Here is a 15,434-nt window from a genome sequence, read left to right as displayed (position 1 = left end):
TTTTAGCTGGAGATGTGAAACTCTCTAAACTGCTCTCTGTAAGAAACAATGAGAATTGGAGGGTGTAGCAAATATAGTAGAGACTGGAATACAGGATAAGAGTAGAGCTGAGCAGATGAAGAGGCATTTGGAGGTACGATCTAAAATAGAACCATGAAAGCTTTTCATTTCATCCTTTTGACATCAGCAGGTTGGCCCTAGGGGAATTCTGACACTGCCATGCATAGCAATAAGAGCTATGGAACCAAAAAGAAGTAGCACCTCTCTGAATTGTTCAATGATCCTGTTTCTGTACCCACCTGTCTGTTTCTCCACCTCTGGTTCTGAGTCCTCTATGTATACCCCTTCTCTTTCCCATTTCATTTGAAACCACAATAAACAGATCTTCACAACCAAAGGCTTATATTACTTAAATTCATTAAACAATATGGTTGTTAATTATTAAAGTGAGAATGTTATCAATTAAATGTTAAATTTAAGCTGTCTCTATTCAAATTAAAAAGAATATTTCTGGTAGAAATAACCAACATAAAAAGTTGACAATGGCCAACAATGCACATAGCAAAACATGTTAATCATTAAAAATTGTTAGAAAAATCGATTTATAGAAAAAGTTTAGATTTGAAAAATTTGACATGGGGAAATTCAAATTATAATTAAACACAAAAGAGTGACATGGGCTTCCCTGGTGGCGCAGTGGTTGAGAGTCTGCCTGCCGATGCAGGGAACACAGGTTCGTGCCCCGGTCCGGGAGGATCCCACATGCCGCGGAGTGGCTGGGCCCGTGAGCCATGGCCGCTGAGCCTGCATGTCCGGGGCCTGTGCTCCGTAATGGGAGAGGCCGAAAAAGTGAGAGGCCTGCGAAAAAAAAAAAAAAAAAAAAAAAAAAGAGTGACAAAAGAAAAACAAAGCTATAATTGATACAATTTGATATAGATAAATGTACTTATCTCTGAGATAAATCTATCAAAATTTAGCCTGAAAAAACTACCAACTTTTTTAAAATTTAAGAAAATAAAAAATCATAAGAATTAACCTATCTAAGGAGGCAAAAGACTTGTAGCTGGAAAACTATAAGACAGTGATGAAAGAAATTGAAGACTACACAATACATGGTATATGGAAAGGTATACCGTGTTAATGGATTGAAGAATCAATATTGTTAAAATGACCATACTACCCGAGGCAATCTACAGATTCGATGCAATCCCTATCAAAATATCAATGGCATTTTGCACAGAAATAGAACAAATAAATTTTCAAATTTGTATGGAAACACAAAAGACCCCCAACTCGTCAAAACAATCTTATGGAAGAAGAATAGAGCTGGTGGAGTCAGTCTCCCTGTCTTCAGACTATACTATGAAGCTACAGTAATCAAAATAGTATGGTACTGGTACAAAAACAGACACATATATCAATGGAACAGGATAGAGAGCCCAGAAATAAACCCATGCACCCATGGACAGTTAATCTATAAGAAAGGAGGCAAGAATATACAATGGAGAAAAGACAGTCTCTTCAACAAGTGGTGCTGGGAAAACTGGACAGCTACATGTAAAATAATGAAATTACAACATTCTATAACACCATGTACAAAAATAACTCAAAATAGATTAAAGACCTAAATGTAAGACCAGATACTATAAAACTCCTAGAGGAAAACATAGGCAGAACACTCTTTGCCATAAATCACAGCAATATTTTTTTTGGATCCATCTCCTAAAGGAAATAAAAGCAAAAATAAACAAATGGGGCCTAATTAAACAAAAGCATTTGCACACAAAGGAAACCATCAATAAAAGGAAAAGACAACCTACTGACTGGGATAAAATATTTGCAAATGGGATTAATTATTAATTAATTAATTAATATCCAACATATATAAACAGCCCATACAACTCAACATCAAAAAAACAAACAACACAATTTAAAAATAGGCAGAACTGAATAGACATTTTTCCATAGAGGAATGTAGATGACCAAGGGGCACATGAAAATACGTTCAACTTCACTAATTATCAGGGAAATGCAAATCAAAACCACAATGAGATATCACCTCACACCTGTCAGAATGGCTGTCATCAAAAAGTACACAAATAACAAATGCTGGCAAGGATATGGAGAAAAGGGAACCCTTGTACACTATTGGTGGAAATGTAAACTGTTGCAGTCATTGTGGAAAACAGTACGGAGGTTTCTCAAAAAACTAAAAATAGAATTACCATATGACCCAGCAATTCCACTCCTGGGTATATACCCAAAAAAAAATCTAAAACACAAATTCAAAAAGATACATGTTCATAGCAGCATTATTTACAATGACCAAGATATGGAAACAACCTTAGTGTCCATCAACAGATGAATGGATAAAGATGATGTGATGTATATACTATATATACACAATATACATACATATATATACTATATATACAATATATAATACACGCACACTCACACACACACACACAGGAATACTACTCAGCCATGAAAAAGAATGAAATTTTACCATTTGCAGCAGCGTGGATAGACTTGGAGGGCATTAGCTAAGTGAAATAAGTCAGCCAGAGAAAGACAAATACTATATGGTATCACTTACATGTGGGATGTAAAAAATATAACAAACTAGTGAATGTAACAAAAAAAGAAGCTGACTCACCAATATAGAGTACGAACTAGTGGTTACCAGTGGTGGGGGAGGTGCAATACAGGGATGGGGGAATGGGAGGTACAAACAATTGGGTGTAAGATAGGCTACAAGGATGTATTGTACAACACAGGGAATATAGCCAATATTTTGTAATAACTGTAAATGGAGTATATCTTTAAAAATTGTATAAAAAGTTTAAAAAATAATAAAAATTAAAATGGTTAACTGAACTTTATAGAAATTGATTATGTTTAATCATACTTGGTTATTTTCTCTATTTTATTTCAGAAAACACTTTGTACATGAAAATCCACTTACCCCAGTGGAGCACCTGCAAAAATTTTGCCAGTTAGAAATTTTTGGCTGTTGGTGCAAAAGATGGGATGGTAAGAAAAGAACTTCAGAGAACAGGATATCTAATACTTTTTACATGAACTGCTATATAGTACTGTCATGTCCCTTCTCACACCCCCTTAACTCTTAACTCCCCCTTAACACACCCCTTAACTCTAAATTTTCAGAGTAATCTGCTGTAACTACAAATGCTCTCTGTAAGTGGTACATGAGAGAACTTAAATACATGGGAAATGTTCCTTATTTGACTAGATAATGGAGAAAGCGGCTAGGAGAAGAGACAAATAGGTAGATTAAATTCAGAGTGAACAAGAAATTGAAATTAGAAGTGACTGTGAAAATACACATTCCTGGGAATTCACAGAAATGTTGGGAAAAGCACTGGATTTCTTACTGGACATAAAATAGAGGATGCAAATCAATTTTATATGCATCTCAAAGGAGAGAGTAACCTCTAATGATGTCATGATTATAGTTAGCATCAAGAAAATCTATCTACTTCCCAAAGCAGTCTTAATGGAGTCCAAAAATGTAACTATAAAAATAAATAATAACCTTATTTTGTAAATGTATATAGCATAGATATAGATAGAGCTATGGATATAAATGTTTATAGCATAGCTACTTCTGGAAGGAAAAATTACAGATTTTTGTATATAACTCTTTCCTTGCCCCAATGAGAAAACATCATAAATCTGTAAGAGCTCTACATTTTCTAAAATAATTAAAACTTTACCACTGAGACCACATTCATGTGAGGACCGTAAATAAGCAGAGTAGCTACACAGACTTCACATTCAGGAAGAAAACTAAACCTAAAGGAGGGTCTTACCAAGTCAACATTTCCTCTTAAGAAAGAGTCCGACTCAGGCTTATCAATACTCAATGCTTAGTTCTTTAATATCCTTATAATGATGCATGTGATAAAGAATGTCTCCTTCAATTTTGAGACTGGAATACTGCCATTTTGAGACGGCACAAATCTCAAATCTCACTTTGTATTCTAGGATAAAAATAGCATTTGTTTTTAGGGAAGACCACTCTTTGATCAGCTTGGATGGATTAATTGAACTCCAATTTATACATATATAAGAAACAGACCTCTCTATTGTTCTTGAGGAAAATTTGAGAGAGAGGGATTTGATCTTTGGTCTGTTAACTTTAATAGGTTTCCTTAGCAGAGGAGTACCCATAGAAAGTTGGAAAAATCTTTTAATTATCAACTTATTTTGTTTTCCTCTCAAAAATCTGGATGTTGTAAGTCATCTGTACTTGGTATATGTGTATCTTTCTAAGGAAGAATGTGTATGCATATTAACACCCTAGAACAGACTTTGTCCTAAGAATAATAGAGTCCTGACCTTACTTCCACCTCATGTAACGGAAAAAAAATATGTAAAGGAATGGGAATGGGCTTGGCACAGCTCCAAACTAAGCCAAAAACACAATGAATGGCATAACTTAGGATTCAAAAACTCAGTTTTGATAAATATACTATGGAATAGAATGATTGGCTTGTGTAGTACATAAAATTCATTCCATACATTTGTGGAGAAAGGCAAAAATGGGCATCAGAAATTTGGGGAAATTTCTTGAGAATATGTCAGGCTCCTATGACAGAGCTCTCAGTAGACCAATAGACTGGAGGAGGAAGGAGCTCTGCGTTTCTCAGAGGAACACAAGGAAAGTGTATGTAAGAACTGAGATGTACAAGACTCAGGAGATTCCTATTGTGGGGACTGAGTTTGCCCCTTGGTAGCACAGGGAAACCTTGCAGGAGCCTGGCAGATATCCTGAAAAAAATGTTTCAACTAGTTAGTAATTATAAGTAATTGTGTCTAGGACAAACTGTAAGCTCTTCCATATATTGTCCACTACTGCAAAGTGTCTGCAGTCTTGTTAAAAGTCCAACTTTGCTCTAACTTGTGCTGAAGGGAAATAAAGGGACTAAAGTTGCCTTCCTCGAGGCCATGTAGTATCTGGGATGAGGAGGCAGAATTGGAAGAGTCATATGGCCTAGAAGGTAACATCATACATTAAGCTGGAAGGAACAGGTGAGAATAAATGAAAATTGTAGGTCATGAATTGCTGAAAGCAGTGCATTAGACTAGCTGCCAGTGGATTAGCTTTGCTTAGCCAAGAGCTCAATAACATGGGTGAGCAGTAGTTGAAACAGCTAGACGTTGACAAAATTAGAAGATGTGAGACCAGATCAGAGGAAATGGAGGACCTTTACCAGAGCATAGTAGGGTTATTACTCTAAGAAACGCCAAGAATAAAATATAGGTATTCTATCCTTAAAGGGATACTAATTTCCCAGAAGGATATCAGGGATGAATCCATCCCCTAACAATATTGGGTAATAACGGAGCATGATCTCATCTTATAGTACCAGACTAGTGAAACAGAAGCATATGGTTAAACAATGAAAGATAGGTATAAGCTCTCCAAAGATGTACATACAATTGCTTTAAGCTGACACACACCACAACAAAAGCTTCTAAAAGCAATGGTCAGGTTTTACTCTTGGATGACAAATGCAGAACTACCTCACCTAAGGCTTCCTTTTGAGCAACCCAGATTTTAATTCTCCCTGCCACTCACTTCCCTGTCCTGTTATTCAATCTGGCATCCATCCTCAGCCCTTCATGCTCAAGGCATGAGTTTACTTTTAATTTTTTGGTTTTCTAATTCTGCTATCCCTTCCTAGATATGCTTCCACAGAATGCTTTAGGAATGGCTTCCCTTTGCTCCAACTTTCCAGGGATGTTTGGATGGGATAGCATCCCTCTGGGTAGGGCTCCAGACTAGAGAGAGGAACCCAAACATAAACCATAACTGACATATACCATGGTTTTCCAAAAAAAAATCTAAATAATTCAATAAGCAAATATAACCTCATTAAGTATACTGATATAACTAGGATTTAGAAGTCTTAGATTTTTTTTTTTCATAGAAATCAATTCCAGTGACTGAATCTTTAGTTAGCCAGAGATCAAGAGAATTAAGGGAAGCAACTGAAGGGGCAGGGAGCCTATCGGCACACTTACATCCATAAACCAATCTCTTTATGATGATTTGACTCACAAAGAGCAGGCATTTCTACACTCTTGACAGAAATCTTGTATTCTTGACTGAATTCTCAGATGAATCCTAATACTTAACTTCAAATTTTTTCTGCAGTAAATTTTACACTTTATCTGTTTTCATTTCATTTTGGAGTCATAAAAGAGTATCTGATGTTTCCCCCTCAATATCTTTTATAGTTGATTTGTTTTTGGTCTTCTTTTCCTTAGTCTGAATGTTTTTAGCTCATTTCCTCTCTCTTTATAGTTATGCTTTTTTAGCCTCCAATAATCATTATGTCTCTCTTTTGCTATGCTCAAGGACATCTAGCCACTTCTCCAAGATTGTTACTCATAATTAAACATATTGTTCTCTTTTAAATTAGTGATAAATAATCCTTGCCTCAATTATTTATTTAGTTAAGTCCCATGACACACTATTATGTGCAAATTTGGCCTCAGACTGGGTCTTTATTTTTTTTAAGAAGTCTACCTGACTGCTAGTATAAAAGAAATACTTTTCTTTCAGAATGCCACTAGTTTTGCAGCAAACAACAAAGCCTTAGTGCTTGGCTTTATTTGTTGTTACTAAATCCACCTTGCTTATTGATTGACTTTTCAACTCCATTAGATAATCAGAGATTTTCTCTTCTCTGCAGGCTAAATGGGATCTCAGGAGAGCTTCCCATAGTATACAGACTTCTGGAGGGAGCAAAAAGCAAGAGGATTGTTAAAAGAAATTATTGGTAAGGGAAATGGGAGAAGATATTCTGTTAAAAAGACTTTATTGAACAATTTATTGGCAAGACTTGGCTTGAGTCATTCACAAGAGTTAAATGTAGGAGGTTTTAGAGACATACAAGTTCAATATAAGCGAACAATATGGGAAACAATATGAGATAGAAAAATCTAACTGAATCTTAGGTTGTACAAATCTAAGGACAGTGTCATGTACAGAAAGTAATGGGCTACTTAAAGGGAATTATAACATAAGAGAAAAAGCTTAAACCTATTTGCTAATTATTACTGTTCCTATACTCTAAAACAAAAGAACCTAATAAATTAAAGCATCCCCAAATGATTCCTTTATGAACATCTCCCATTGTGAATCCAAGCACTAGTAATGTTTCCTGGGTAGGGTATATGAGCAAGAAAGCTTAAGCTAAAAGATAAATCAATTTGTCAGTTCAATTGACTGATGCATCTCGGGCATAATAGTTTATCATGCTTTTAGGATATTAATAATGAAAAAAGCTTGTGATTAAAAAGGTTTATAGTGTCCCTGAATACAATGAATACTTCTATTTAAATATTGAATGATTTTGTTGCCAGTATTAAAAAAAGAAATCATTAGCAATGAGATACCTTTATTGAAGGTGAGCATTTAAATAATATGCTATATCACTTTTTAAAGTTTTTTCTTTAGATTTACTTTTTCTGAATTCATATTGCTTCTCAATTTTATAATATATAAAGACCTTTGACAGCAGTTTATAAAATTTCAATATTCTCTCTACTATAAATTATGCTATTTCTAAATCTAATTATTATTTATCAATTTCTATGGCTCCTATAATCAATTTTTTCTAAAAGGGTATATTTCATCTTTTTCCTATCTTGTTCTCAGACTATTTTAAGATGCCCTTCATGTTCTCTTCAACCTCTTTGCTGGTATTTTTTCTTTCCTAGTAGCTATAAATGATATCAGCTATTTTTTTTTTTTTTTTTTTTGTGGTACGCGCAGGTCTCTCACTGTTGTGGCCTTTCCCGTTGCGGAGCACAGGTTCCCGACGCGCAGGTTCAGCGGCCATGGCTCACGGGCCTAGCCGCTCCGCGGCATGTGGGATCTTCCCAGAACGGGGCACGAACCCGTGTCTCCTGCATTGGCAGGCGGACTCTCAACCACTGCGCCACCAGGGAAGCCTGATATCAGCTATTTTTAAATTACATCTTTAACTTTTTTATCTTCTATAACCAACATTCAAGTTAATCCTACACATTTGTTTCAGTGAAGATATTTATTTTCCTGTTGATTTTTGATAATTTCATGGTAAAGACCTATTAGAAATTCCCAGTTCTAATTATTGGCAGAACTGTAATCTATTCTGATTTAGTTATGGTGTCCTTTAGAATACTCATGAATTTTAATATTTCCTCTCACTGAAACATAATAACTAGATACTTTAATTCCTGCAAATTAGATTTATTGGAAGCTAATGGTATTGAAATGCAGTTGTATGTGATATTATTATTTAATATTCTAAATTTTAATATCTTGTAGGCTCTAAGTGCAAAGATTGCCTGATTGTAATAAAAGTATCCTGATGGAAGAGGCTTTTGACAACATCTGTGCCTGTTTCTTGCTTTGGTAAGAGGATAATGATGCTGTATTGAACAAGCATAAAGCTACCTTATCTCTCCAGTTCTCCAAATGGCATTCAAATTATAACTAGGTGGTTTTAAATCTCCATATTTGTTATTGATTTATTTAGAATTTGACACAACAATCTCTGAAAATTTTTCACATTAAAATATCAGGTTAATTCAGAGGGTAGACTGTTATATCAGTATTGACATTCTGAGAAGAAAATTGACATTAAGTCATGTACTTTTTCATTTATATTCACTTGGTTTTTCTTGTGTCTGTTTTCCACTCATCCCTTGTATTTTCATATGCATACTGAATATAATATGTTTCTTTCTTCTTTCACTTTGGTATATCTCAAAGTCCTTCTGCTCAAGAAGCATCAACATTAAAAATGAGTAAAGTAGGATATTTTCTCTCATATTATTGATAAACAGGATATCTCTCTTCACTACATGTCTAAAAGTTGATACATGCTGTGTTTACTGGACTGGGTTCTCCAGTGAAACAGAACTAATAGGATGTAGATATAATGTAAATATACAGAAGGAGAATTATTATAAGAAAGCAATATATGTAATTATTATAAGAAAGCGATACATGTGTTATGGATACTGGTGAGTCCAAAATCTGCAGTGCAGGCTGGCAAACTGGAAATCTAGGAGGTAAATCTAGGTGCAAATGAAGTCTGAGGGCAGTCTGCTGGACAATTCCCTCTTGATCTGGGAGAATGATCTTTTTGTTGTATTCAGGCCATCAACTGCTTGGATGGGGCCTACTTACTTATAAGGGGCAATCTGCTTATTCAAAGTTTATCAAATTAAATGCTTATCTCATCCAGAAATACCCTTCAACATGACACATAAAACTAATCACCACACATGTAATGATAGATGTAATATCTTAGATGTTATTGATCTTATTTTTATCTCAGATAATAGAGACTAAATTACAGATGTGATCTATAGTTTCCCAATAGTGGCATTCTTTGTGGTAATCTGGGACAATAACCCATAAATCTAGACAGTGCCATGGTACACAACCTAACCACTCTATCATGTTAACATCTGTTCAGATTTCAGATTGGCATTACCTCCTTACTCCAGAACTGAGTAATCCTATCAATATAGAGCCCTGGGACAAACAGTATTCCTAGCAAATGAACTTTTTAAATTAGACAATGGAAAAGTTTATTCTTTAGTTGGTCAATAATCTCATAACCACCTTGTTTAGTAGGATTTAGAAAGAATCTAAATCATCTTCTTTGTCTATCTAAATGATCTGTAAAGTACTGGTGTGTTAACATAATAAACACAACCCCTTTGTCTCTTTCTTACATACTTAAGTAAGTAAAGATTTCACAACTTTATTCTGTAACTTTGGGTTTTTTTTCTGTTTTTTTGCTTTGTTTTTATTTAACATCTTTATTGGAGTATAATTGCTTTACAATGGTGTGTTAGTTTCTGCTTTATAACAAAATGAATCAATTATATGTGCACATATGTCCCCATATCTCTTCCCTCTTGCATCTCCCTCCCTCCCACACTCCCTATCCCACCCCTATAGGTGGTCACAAAGCACCGAGTTGATCTCCCTGTGCTACTTCCCACTAGCTATCTATTTTACGTTTGGTAGTGTATATATGTCCATGCCACTCTCTCACTTTGTCCAAGCTTACCCTTCCCCTTCCCCATATCCTCAAATCCATTCTCTAGTAGGTCTGCATCTTTATTCCTGTCTTGCCCCTAGTTTCTTCTGACCATCTTTTTTTCTTCTTTTTTTTTAGATTCTATATATATGTGTGTTAGCATACAGTATTTGTTTTTCTCTTTCTGACTTACTCCACTCTGTATGACAGTCTCTAGGTCCATCCACCTTGCTACAAATAACTCAGTTTCATTCCTTTTTATGGCTGAGTAATATTCCATTGTATATATGTGGCACATCTTCTTTATCCATTCATCTGCTGATGGACACTTAGGTTGCTTCCATGTCCTGGCTATTGTAAACAGAGCTGCAATGAACATTTTGGTACATGACTCTTTTTGAATTATGGTTTTCTCAGGGTATATGCCCAGTAGTGAGATTGCTGGGTCATATGGTAGTTCTATTTTTAGATTTTTAAGAAAACACTCCCATTTACCCTTGCAACAAAAGAATAAAATATCTAGGAATAAACCTACCTAAGGAGACAAAAGACCTCTATGCAGAAAATTATAAGACACTGATGAAAGAAATTAACGATGATACAAATAGATGGAGAAATATACCATGTTCTTGGATAAGAAGAATCAACATTGTGAAAATGACTCTACTACCCAAAGCAATCTACAGATTCAATGCAATCCCTATCAAACTACCACTGGCATTTTTCACAGAACTAGAACAAAAAATTTCACAATTTGTATGGAAACACAAAAGACTCTGAATATCCAAAGCAATCTTGAGAAAGACAAACGGAGCTGGAGGAATCAGGCTCCCTGACTTCAGACTACACTACAAAGCTACAGTAATGAAGACAGTATGGTACTGGCACAAAAACAGAAATATAGATCAATGGAACAGGATAGAAAGAGCAGAGATAAACCCACGCACATCTGGTAACCTTATCTTTGCTAAAGGAGGCAAGAATATACAGTGGAGAAAAGACAGCCTCTTTAATAAGTGGTGCTGGCAAAACTGGACAGCTACATGTAAAAGAATGAAATTAGAACACTCCCTAACACCATACACAAAAATAAACTCAAAATGGATTAAAGACCTAATGTAAGGCCAGACACCATCAAACTCTTAGAGGAAAACATAGACACAACACTCTATGACATAAATTACAGCAAGATCCTTTTTGACCCACCTCCTTGAGAAATGGAAATAAAAACAAAAATAATCAAATGGGACCTAATGAAACTTCAAAGCTTTTGCACAGCAAAGGAAACCATAAATAAGATGAAAAGACAACCCTCAGAATGAGAGAAAATATTTGCAAATGAAGCAACTGACAAAGGATTATTCTCCAAAACATACAAGCAACCCATGCAGCTCAATATCAAAAAAACAAACAAAGCAATCCAAAAATGGGCAGAAGACCTAAATAGACATTTCTCCAAAGAAGATGTACAGATTGCCAACAAACACATGAAAGAATGCTCAACATCATTAATCATTAGAGAAGTGCAAATCAAAACTACAATGAGATATCATCTCACACCAGTCAGAATGGCCATCATCAAAAAATCTACAAACAGTAAATGCTGGAGAGGGTGTGGAGAAAAGGGAACCTTCTTGCACTGTTGGTGGTAATGTAAATTGATACAGCCACTATGGAGAACAGTATGGAGGTTCCTTATTCTGTAACTTTGTATTTTAAATCCCAACATTCATTTTGCCTCATTTGGTCTTTCTAGCAAGCATATAAGGTAAATTAAAAAAATATGGGATTGTCACTGCTTTATTGTTCTGAAAACAAAAGCACAGAAGTTTTAACAATTTTTTCAAGGTTGTCCATCTGGTGACACAGCCTTAACTAGAAGCCAAGAATCTCGGCTGTTGGTTTAGTACTCTTTTTTGACTACATTACACTGAATGTGAACTTATCAGTTGAATGTTATATACTGATTAGAATAAATTTGAGTTTAATCTTGTCCTCTATATGAAAACTAAGTAATTTAAAAATTGCCTTTCCATTTCATTATCAAATCATCATCCAAAACCAGTTTAATTTATTCAGCATCTACCACGTACAAAATATTGGGTTACATCAACAATTTTTTTTAACATCTTTATTGGAGTATAATTGCTTTACAATGGTGTGTTAGTTTCTGCTTTATAACTAAGTGAATTAGCTATACATATACATATATCCCCATATGTCCTCCTTCTTGCCTCTCCCTCCCACCCTCCGTATCCCACCCCTCTAGGTGGTCACAAAGCACTGAGTTGACCTCCCTGTGCTATGCGGCTGCTTCCCACTAGCTAGCTATTTTACATTTGGTAGTATATATAAGTCCATGCCACTCTCTCCAAAAGGTTCTGAAGTTCCTATGAAATTCCAATGATATGATTTTGTAGATACATGGGAAGCTGAATGGGGAATATAGAGGTAATTACCACTAGGAAGTAAGTCTGTTATGATCAGCTTTTTCATAGCATTGTACCAGAATTTTCACTGAAATGCTATCAGAAGAGTTTATCTACAGTATCATATTTCTTCCCAAATTGTAGAAGGCAGTTTACTGACATAATAGTGTGTGTGTGTGCACGCACATACACTCCACTTGTCTTCCACGTACCCTCAAATTGCAACATGTGGTCAGGTACTGTATTTCCTTGCTTCAGGAAGTTTGAAAGGGCTGAAAGCGGAAGCTGTTTAATGATAGAACTGCTTCATACACAGATATTCCTCAACTTATCATGGGGTTATGTTCCAATAAATCCACCCTAAGCTGAAAATATTTTATGTCAAAAATGCATTAAATACACCTAACCTACAGAACATCACAGTTGAGCCTAGCCTACCTTAAACATGCTCTGTCAGGACACTTACATTAGTCTACAGTTGGGCAAAATCATCTAATACAAGACTATTTTATAATAAAGGGTTCAATGTCTCATGTAATCTATTGAATGCTATATTGAAAGTGAAAAACAGAATGGCTGTATGGGTACAGAATGGTTCTAAGTGTATCATCTACCCACATGGTTCCAGGGTTGACTGGGAGCTGTGGCTCACTGCCACTGCCCAGCATCCCAGAGTATTGTACAGCATATCAGTAGCCTGGGAAAAGATCAAAATTTAGAATTCAAAGAACAGTTTCTACTGAATGTGTATCACTTCACCACCACTGTAAAGTTGAAAAATTCTAAGTCAGGGACCATCTGTTTTTGGTTAAAACCTACTCTTATTAAAGAGAGGATGCTGGGTTTTGAGGAGAGGTGGGAAGAAAATGGAAATTGCCTTTAGTGTGGCAATGTCTACAAGGCTGCCTAGAATGGAGATGGAGGAGGGAAATTCCCAGCAGAGTGGAAAACTCTATGGGGCAACTCCCTCAAAAAGTGGGCAAATCTTAGAAAGGACTAGGTACACAGTGTGCCAAGGGAGTTTGGAGCCTAAAAGCCAGGTTTACCTGCTCTGGGTCTATGAATGGCAGAAAAGTAGAAAACCACTGGACTGTAAGAGACCCTATGACCTTACACTGAGCTGCAATTGGTCCTATAATGCATAAAGTAGATTATACAGACTGTAAGATCAGTTGCAAAGTTGAGAAAGAAAGGGGACCTAAATAATAATTGAGGTTGAATGTAGATCTGTAATCAAATCAAATTAAACCAAATAAGGTTATATTTCCCATACATCTGAGTGTAAAGTTTGAAATTCACTCTCATAATATAAATTTGACTCTAATATTGCAACTCAGTAGAATAAGAATAAGAAACTGGCCGAGTGACCTGTTTATATTTGGCTTAGATGTGGGGAAGTAGGAAGTGAATATTAGGTTCCTAGACTTGTGCTAGGTGTTTTACTCACAGTTATCACATTTAATGTACACAATAGAGCTTTGATATCTACTGGTGCTTCTGTTTTACAACTGAGGAATTAAGGCTTAGAGTGAATAATTTAAGTCACACAGCTTATAAGTGGGTGAGATGTGACATGAACTCAGACCCAAATGCCTCTGATTCTCTTCATTAAACTCTACTGCCTCACTCCAAGGCTCTTGTTCGGTGTTTTGTCGGGGTGTGGCCTTGAATGAAGCTAAGCTTTCATTGTGTGGCTTGACAAGATCTCTTTCAATTCTTGTTAAATACTGAGATTTTCCAAGCACTGATAACTCATACATCATGCCCATGAACATGATTCCTGACTGGCTGTCTACTTTTCAGGCTATTTCTGATTTTTCACTTTTCTCCAATATATGCGTGACATACACTATCATCTGTAAATAGAAGAGATCTAAACGTCCATCCACAGAGAGAGAAATAAGGAAGTTATTTTGGTGAACCTAGATTGAACACTTTTTTATAACCGATTTATTAAAATATAATTCATATACTGTAAAGCATTGTTATTTTCCAGAGTTCTGAAAAAGTTGACTTTGACAATTTTTTCCAGTATCCTTATTGATTTTATGGAGAAGCAGATTTTTTGAAGTTTCTTACTTTGCCATTCTAGAAGTCTTGCTTCTGAAATGGACAATTTAGGTATTTTTCGTACCTGCTTTGCCTTATTAGATAAAATAAAAGCATTCTTAATCCCAAAGTGCTAACCACAGAACCTACTTTCTAATCACTAAGCAATTAGATATTTAACCGCTCTAAGATTCAGCCCCAGGAATAACAGTACAAAATGTTGATAATGGTATAATCATACTTAGTTTGTAAGTCAATATGCAAAAGTGCAAATATTCTATCAAATAAGAAATATTAATAATATAGAATGTCAAATAATGAAAAACTGAAAATCTCTTTGTACAGTTGATTCTCTTGAGCATAGGTTTACATAGCAGTCAATGTACACATAAAACAAAATTTCTAATTACCTCATCATCTCCTTCTGATGTTCCATGTAGACAGTAAGCATTATAAGAAGGTTTCCTCCTCTAAACCACAGAGAGAGATAAAGCATTTTATCATGACCAACAGAATAAGAACTGAAAACTTCTGAGCCTAACCAAAACCTATCATCAAAGTTTTACTCTCATATCCTCTGTGTAAATACTCTCAAGTTATTAAAATATGATTTTCCAAAATTAAAAAAATCAAATGTAGTTGAGTTCACAAAAGATAATGGGGTAAAAATAAAAAAGTTTCTTAATTGTTTCTTTACAATATCAGCAGCCCCAAGACACCAAACTCATGATATAATCAATAAAATGGTTACATCGTAAATTCTAACTTAAGAGTAGTTAGTATTAAGTCTCCTACTGAAGAAACACTGTAATGCACACAACAGATTTTACTTTTGGCCTGAAATATAATGCTTCTTGCTTGACTCAAATTCAAA

This window comes from Aethalodelphis obliquidens, unplaced genomic scaffold, assembly GCF_003676395.1.
Source record: "Aethalodelphis obliquidens isolate GAN/ISIS:26980383/991018 unplaced genomic scaffold, ASM367639v1 scaffold1, whole genome shotgun sequence".
In the NCBI taxonomy this organism is placed as follows: domain Eukaryota; kingdom Metazoa; phylum Chordata; class Mammalia; order Artiodactyla; family Delphinidae; genus Aethalodelphis; species Aethalodelphis obliquidens.
This window is presented reverse-complemented; position numbering follows the sequence as displayed.